This window comes from Myiozetetes cayanensis, unplaced genomic scaffold (genome assembly GCF_022539395.1).
Source record: "Myiozetetes cayanensis isolate MyiCay16 unplaced genomic scaffold, myiCay2020 scf5-8, whole genome shotgun sequence".
NCBI lineage: Eukaryota > Metazoa > Chordata > Aves > Passeriformes > Tyrannidae > Myiozetetes > Myiozetetes cayanensis.
The window spans coordinates 108,347,110-108,355,892 of record NW_026087742.1 but is presented as its reverse complement, the minus strand read 5'-3'; positions in this window follow the sequence as shown (position 1 = coordinate 108,355,892).

Here is an 8,783-nt window from a genome sequence, read left to right as displayed (position 1 = left end):
CACCTAATTATAAAAGGAGATCAGGTTGGTCAGACAGGACTTGCCCTTCTTAAACCCGTGCTGGCTGGCTCTGATCCCTTGTCCATAGGTGCTGTGTGATTGCACCTAGGATGATCTGCTCCATAACCTTGCCAGGCACTGAGGTCAGGCTGACTGGCCTGGAGTTTCCCAGGTCCTCCTTCTGGCCCTCTTTGTGGATTGGCATGACATTCGCCAACTTCCAATCATCTGGGACCTCCCCAGTGAGCCAGTCTTGCTGCTTCTCCTCAGACTGTTCCTCTTAGGACAGTGGTCCCATCAAGTGAACCCCCAAAAGCCTGTGGAGGCCATCATGTTACCTAATTCTGACCATCAGATCCCGATGCACAGCTGGAGGCTCAGCCACTCTGGACACAGTTTGATGGCACTGGGAGACAGCCGTGTGTACACAGACCTCCTGCTTTGCTCCCTGCACTCCTGTTCCAAAGTGGGAGTACTGCCTGTGTCTCCCAGACAGCTGAGGAGGTCACTCTTGGCACAGGCAAATCCGTGTCTGTGGCCCAGGTGTCCAGGCCTGGCAGTGCTGGAGCTGCAGGGGAGGCCTGTGTGAGAAAAGGCAAAATGCTGCCCAGCAGAGGGAGGAGTGAGAAGTGTGAGGAACAGCCCTGAAATCAGCAATATGAGTGGAGGAAGAGGAGGAAGAGGAGGAAGAGGAGGAAGGGGAGGAGGAGAAGGAGGGTGAGGTGCTCCAGTTGCTGGAGCAGCGATCACCAATGCTGGTCTCAGAGTTCCCCACACTGGAGCATATCACAGAATCACAGAATAAGTCCCACATACCAGGACTGCTGGTAAATGATGGAAAGTGGCGCAGTGAGCTCTTCAAACAGCTCCCTCAGTACTCTTGGGTGGATCCCATGTGGCCCTATAAACTTGTATGTGTCTAAGGGGTGTAGCAGGTCGCTGACCATTTCTCCTTGATTTTTGGAAGTTTCATTCTGCTCCTTGTCTCTGTTTTCCAGTTTAGGGGCCCCGGTACACGGAGAACAAGTGGCTATAAAGCCTGAGACATAGAAGCTATGAAATACCTCAGTTTCTTCCTCATTCTTTGTCACTATGTTTCCCCATAGCCAATACAGAAAAAGATTATCCTTAGCCTTCCTTTTTTTGCTAATACATGTATAGAAACGTTGTTATTCTCTTGCACAGCAGAAGCCTGATTAAATTCTAGCTGGGCTTCAGCCTTTCTGATTTTTTCCCTGCACAACCTCATGATAGCTGTGTAGACCTCCTCAGTGGCCTTACACTTCTTCCAAAGGTCATGAACTCTCTGGTTCCATCTGAGTTCCATCCAAAGCCCAGGCTGGCAGGGCTGGGGGTGGCCGTGGGGCTCCAGCTCCTGTGACATCAGAGGGGACAAAGCCCCACACACCCCATGTGTCAGCTTCACCACTGCAGTCCAGCTCGAGGGAGCAGTGAATGGGACAGGTGGGGGGAAGGCTGGGCTGAGCGAGGGCTGGGTAAGAACCAGCCCATGGGGGGTGTTTTCTAAGGCTGGGGAGGGGTGCAGGGGCTGTGGGGAGCATCTTGGGCAGGGCAGGTGCCACTCTCAGGGCCAGGTGCAGAGGTGCCCAGGCCTACCAGACACAGGGAGTGCCCATGAGGATGTACCCTAGGGATGCACCCCCATCCCCACAACTCTCCCTATCCTTCCCCTTACTGTGTCTGGGCTCCTTCACCCCATTTCCCACCTGTCTCCAGGGCCCAGTGTCTCCTGCCCCAGCTGCCCCAGCTGCCATTTCCCTGCCACTCAGCTCTGCTGAGCCCCTTCTCTCCCTCCTCCAGGCCATGGCTCTGAGCGTCACCCAAATCCTGATGGTGCTGGGTGTCCTGCAATTCATGCTGCTGATGGATGACCGGTCAGTGAAGGTCACGGAAGAGCTCCTGCGGCAGCATGAGGAGCATAAGAATCAGGAGATGGCTTGGCTGATGGAGATGAAGAAGAGGATCCAGGAGCAGGCCAGACTCAGTGAGGAAAGCCTGCTTCTCTCTGCCTGCCAGCAGTGGTGGTTCTGGGCCTCTGCCGAAATCCTCCTCATGCTTTTTGGGTTCTACTGGCTGCCCAAGCAGAGGAGAGCTGGCTCTGACAGCAGCAGCCAGCAGGGAGCCTCCAGCAGTGCCCAGGAGCAGAGGGTGGAGGAGGACTGGGAAGATGAACCAGACCCTTACAACACTCAAGATGAGCCCCTGGAAAAGGTAGGGACCTCTGCTGCATTTGCCAAGCCCTTTCCAAGAACAACTTTCTGATGGCTGCATCCAGCCATGAGAGCAGGCAGTACCTACAAAGTTCTGGTACCCTCAAGGACAATATCATCAACCTCCTGCTGCTCATGTCCCTGAGACCACCCTTTGTGCACCTTTTCCACCAGGGCTCAGCATCTTGGTGGGTCTCCTGGCAAAACACTCCTGCAGCCACGTGGAGAACCCGCTGAAGAATGTGCTATGCTTTTTCCCTCCCACCTGAGGAGGCAAATAGAAGCCGCATTCCTGCTTCCTGTGCAGCCTCTGCACCTGCTCCCAGTCCTGATGTTCCCCCTGCCAGGAGATGTGAGAGAGATTCACCCTTCAAAATACGTTCATAAAATTGTTTTGAGAAATGCTTTGTTTGTGTGTATCTGGGCAAGACTATGTTGGCAATGGTACCGCTTGGCTTCATCCTCCCTCTTTAACACAGACATAAAGTTTGTGCTCCAGTTTACGTTTGTAGTAGATACAGTTGTGCTGAGGTGCTTAGCACCTCCCTGCCTTCTTGACATCTCTTCCTCTCTGTATCCTTCCCAATGTCCCAGAACACCTCTGAACTGGCTTCAAAAGACGATGCTGAAATCAGCAGCTCCATCACGGGGTCTTGCTGCTTCTCCTCAGGCTGTTCCCCTTAGAAGTATGGTCCCGTCAAGTGAACCCTCAGAGGCCTGTAGAGGCCATCATGTTACCTATTTCTGACCATCAGATCCTGACCCACAGCTGCAGGCTCATCCACCTGTGACCACAGTCTGATGGCTGCTGGGACACGGCCTTGTGCATAACCCCATGACAGCTGTGTAGTCCTCCTGCCCCATCTTCCAAGGGTCATAAACTCTCTGCTCTTTCCCTAAGTTTCAGACAAAGTTCTCTTCAGCTTGGCTGGTCTTCTTCTCCACCAATTCATCTTTTGGCAAATGGGATAGGCCTGCTCCTGTGCTTTAAAGATTTTGCCTTGAAGAATGTTTAACCTTCCTGCACTCCTTTACTCCTCCGGACTGCCTCTCAAGGCACTCTGTCAACCAGGCTCTTAAACAGGACACTGTTTGCCCTCTGCATGTCAAAGGCAGCAGTTTTGCTGATGCCCTCCTTACTTCTCTAAGAATTGAATTTGATGTTTTTGATCACTGTGCCCAAGATAGCCTCTGACCACCACATCACTCACCAGACCCTCTCTGTCCACACAAAATATATGCAGCAGGTTGCCTTCCCTAGTTGGCTCCCTCACCAGCTGTGTCTGGAAGTTACCTTCCACACTCTCCAGGAACCTCCTAGACTGTTTCTTGTCTGCTGTACTGTATTTCCAGCAGGCATCTGGTAAATTAAAATCCCCCACAAGAACAAGGGCGAGCAATTGTAATTTCAGGACTGTGGAATCCTCTTCAGTTAATAGAAAGTAATAAGTACTGAAGAAATGAGATTCAGCTCTCAATAGTTTCCCAAACTAATAGCTCTGTGTGAACAGTCTTCAAGACTGGTAGTACTGGTGACCTCTATTTCCACTGGATAATTGCTTTTATTATGCATTGCTTGTTTCTGTTCTTGTCCTACAGCACCAATGGATGTAATTTTGTTGTGTACCACATAGGTGCTTAATGATATTGCCGAAAGAAAGTTTATTGCCAAGTTAAAAGTATGATGTCAGCTACTGAGTCTCAATAAGGGTCTCAGCTGCAAACCTGCCTTTTTTTTTTTTTTTTCTCAGTACATTAAATATTTTTCACTATGGTTAGGAAAAATTAGAAAATGCAAAATGCCCAACATATGTAGCCTAAAATTCAGACATATCAAATACTAATATAATGAACAGACATGCTAAATCTATATTTGATAAATTAGGCCACATGATGGCAGGTGAAATGTAGATAAGGCGAAAGAACTGCATGATGAAAGGAGGAGATGAAGACCTGTTTTAGGTTGATAGAACCAGTGAGAAACACAAATGTATGTCAGAAAGGAGAAATCAATTTAATGTTTGCATTATACTAAATATCAATACAGACAGGATAATAAACTGCACTACAGAAAGTATCTACTGATAGATTTACAGGTAGACTGCAGCATTTAAAAATGTCAGGTGACTAAAAAAGGGAAAATAAATAGCATGGAGAAATCCTCAATCAAGAAAAATATATAAATGTGGGATTAAGCTGAGCAAAAAATATGAGGAAAGAGGTATATAAAATAGTGAATGAAGTAATAAATGTCAGATGAATGTCCATGTTTCCTCTTTTTGTCCAGTGTGGGACAAAATATTAAAACAGTAATCTGAAAAAATTAGTGTAAATTTCATAAAAGAAAGCATATATAGACACAATGCATCATTAAACTACTGAGTAGCATAAATTCCCCAGAGTAAGTAAATCTATACTCTGCAAGATATATTCTATCCTAATTCCCATTTAATGCAATTCTGAAACTTTGCTATTGATCTTCAAGGCCATCATTGGATAAGGACCCTGCTAAATTAGGTAGTTTCCTTTCATCTGTAACTTATGAAGACAAATGAGCTGTCCTAGTGAAATACAACACACTATGATGACATTCATGAGGACTAGAGATAGTATTTTGAGGAAAAGTGGCTTGATGTGGAGCAGTCCTGCAGAGAAGGACTTGGGGGTGCTGGTTGACGAGAAGCTCAACGTGGCCCGGTGTGATGCACTCACAGCCCAGAAAGCCAAATGTGTCCTGGGCTACATCAAAAGCACTGTGGGCAGCAGGTCAAGGGAGGTGATTCTAAACCTCTGCTCTGGTCTTGTGAGATCCCACTTGGGGTACTGCATCCAGTTCTGCGTTCCCCCATATAATAAGGTTATGGACCTGTTGGAGTGAGTCCAGAGGAGGCCATGGAGATGAACTCAGGGCTGGAGCACCTCTCCTGTGGAGACAGGCTGAGAGAGATGGGCTGCTCTCTCAGAAGAGAAGGTTCTGGAAAGACCTTAAAACACCTTCCAGTACCTAAAGGGGACCTCTAGGAAGGCTGAGGAAGGACTTTTCACAGGGGGTAGTGACTTTATCCTGACAAAGGGTACCTTTAGGTTAAATATCGGAAAGAAATTCTTTGCTGTGAGGGGGTGAGGCACTGACACAGGTTACCCAGAGAAGCTGTGGATGTTCTGTCCCTGAAAGTGTTCAAGGCCAGGTTGGATGGGACTCTGAGCAACCTGGTCCAGTGGGAGATGTCCCTGCCCATGGCAGAAGGGATGGAACAAGATGATCCTTAAGGTCCCTTCCAACTCATATCATTATATGATTCTGTGATTCTATAATAATGCAATGAGTAGCCATAGAAGATTATACTGAACTACAGTCCGATTGCATTTAAAGTAAACAGACACATCTATTTGGTGATGGTTTCCAACTGTAACTGAAGTCAAGGAAATCAAAACATCAAACAGCTCAGAAGGCTCAGTACCTAAAAAGCTGAAAACCAGGGAGTGATAACGATACTCTGGATAAGCACAGTGCAAATCTAATTTATCTTATTAAGCACTTAGATTTCAAGAATAATTCATAAGATTCATAGAATCCTTGGATTCTATGGAAGTAAGTTGGATAAATTGCATAATAACTGTAGAAGATACATACATAATAAAAATTGTACGACAAAGTAATTAGGCAGTAATTTTCAGCCTTGAGGCAAAAAGAAAATAAATTTAATAATATCTGAACATGATTTCCAATAATTTTATCATTACTACCTAAGAAAATGATTCTTGAAGTCGTTTAAGTAATGATGTAGCAGGAGACTTACCTAAAGCCAATGTGAAATCTGGAATTCTTTCTTGAATACCTATGCAAGGAATGGGGAATGCTCATCCTCTGGAGGGACTTAGCTCAATCCTAACCATAATGGAAGTTTAGACTAGACATTGATTTTCTATCAATGAAGTGTGGTGAGATAAATCTCACCATTAGTAACTATAGAAAATCACATCTTACTTGTGTATAGTGAAAACTTAATATCGATTCATCGATGCCAATAGCTGTTGACATTTTGATACCAGCCTGGAAAGTCTATTGCTCTGGTTTCAGCATGATTTTATGGGAGTCTTTAAAAGCCACAGACAGCTGTTAAAGAAGCTCTTATTTATATGAGGGGTTTTCAGAACTATCCTTTATCTGAATTTCCTGTTGTCTGTATATATGTAGTTTCTCCATATTTATGTTCTGTTTTGATCAGAGATGATCTGCTCAGCTCAAAAACATACATCTTCATCATGTTTCTCAGTGAGGTTCAATAATTTTTCTTTCCACCCTGCAATTTTTATATTTGTCTTATACATAAAATCTGTGAGCGGATACAGAGGCTTTTAGAGTTACTAAATTTTTCATGAGCAAAGATGTTTTCATGGACTGTGACTAAAAATGATACCAGGTGCAGAAAGCATTTCCATTGTTTCAGACTGCAGGAAACAAAGGGCACACTTGTACTTTGGTGCTGAAAACTTCGGACTAACTGCTGTGAGCTCTTAAGATCAAAACTTTCAGCTCAGCTCTGTGTGCTGGCACCAGCCTTGGTGCCCAGACCACTGTTGTCATGTTACAGCTGTATTATGACTGACCCCCTAGTCAGGCTGTTTAGCTAAACCAAATGATTATGGCTGATAAAACCACTCTGATTTTGCTCCATAGATATGTAGAATTGCTCAGTGTGTGGCTCTAGAAGATCTAAGCTATATGATCGAATAGTGCTGTCTGTATCTATTTGTGATACAGATTTTTCATTTACCAATTCCTCCAGAGTCACTCTTAAAAGGTCAAAAAAGGGAAGGCATTTGTGATTGCCTCATCTAACTGACAATCTCTGTGTTGTTCACTTTTTTCCAACAATTTTGGTCACGCTCTTTTCAGCCCATTCTGAGATGGAGGGACATCTCAGAGATTGGCAATTCTTGCACGTTTTGTGAAGACTGATGGTTTCATTGAGCAAAAAGACCCAATAAAATCTTCATTAGTTCTGCTTCTCACAGAATTCTCTGTTGAGTGAAGAGACCTTTAGAGAGAATTAGAGCCCTAATCTGTCATTTTGAACATTCTCATTTTCCATTAAACAGAGCAATTTGCAAGATTAAATGCAAAGGAATATATCTTATTAGTCATCATTATTTGGATTTTGTCTGTTTCTGATTCCTAAAAGCTGATATAAAAAGACACACTCTTTGTTTGTTTTACCACTAAGTGGCCCTATTTCCTTCTAGTATATTCTAAAAATATTTATTCTTCCTGAAGTAAAATAAATAGGTCAGCATTCACAGTTCAAATCACAGTTCCTCCGGATTCAGATTCCAGCAGTGAAGGGCAGCATGACTGGCAGTTTGTTCAAGTTACTTTAATTATTTCGGGTATTGCTGTCATTCCTTGTTGCTGAATTACTGTCAAATAAACCACCCTTATGATGATTTTAACTGACCTTTTTTCTAACATTCTGAATACTTTCTGAATGGGTTTGTGTTTTTAGAGATTCCTGGATGAATGAGAACTACTTCTGTCCTAATAGACGACTCAGATGCTGTACAAACATCTTTGACCTGTGTTTAGAACATGGGCAAATAGCATCAGTGTCTCAGGTCTTGCTGTTTACTAATATATGTTTTCTAACAAAGGTTTCCCCTGTGCAGCTGGGAAAAACAGACTGGAATCAGCTTTCTGATTCTGCATCATCTTTTACACTGGCTGTGGCCCCAGGATAGATCTGAACAAGTTGGGGGCTATTTATTTTATACAAATTAGCCTTGTTTATTCAATGGACAAAACTAATGACACTATTCCAGTTTTCTGCCTGAAACCTGGGAGGATAATCAGATCAGCAGATAGTCAAAGAAGTTTCAGATCAGGAAAGTTTGGTTTATAAAAGCTGGAAGTCATTCAGATCTTGAGGTGTGGTGGGGATTTTTATAAGGTTATACTCTTCACTTTGATCACTATAATACAATAGTGAGAAGTTTGCTGTGAAGCTTTTTTATTCATCATCTGATACTGCTAAGGTGAATGCAGTGTGAATTGTACATCTTATCACACTGTAAAATAGCATGAATTTCTGCATAATTAAAAGCCCTCAGTGTGGTCATATGATTTACTGATAAAAGGGAATGACAATAAATAATCCATACCTCAGCACTAACTATAAAGGATTCTGTCATCAAAATGAAGTACACCTGTTCCTTTACAACAGTTTTCACTTTGGGGATGATTATTAGGTGATTAAGAAAAAAATCTTATGAAGACAGCTAAAGCTGAGGAAAGGAAGGAGCAGAGTCCATTATCTAATGTTGTTTCATAATGAGCTACCATAATGATGGCAGTAGTAAGTATTTGGATACAGTGGTCTGCAGCAGAGGAAGACAGCCCAGCCTAACTATGTCAGAGAGTTCAGGATTCTTTTAGTGCTGGACTTTACTCCTCTATACACAGTTAAAAATAGTTTTTTTAAGATTTAGTTAAATTGTTAAAAATTTTGTATGGACACATCTACATTGAATCAAGTGAAAAGAGAGCAGTATTCT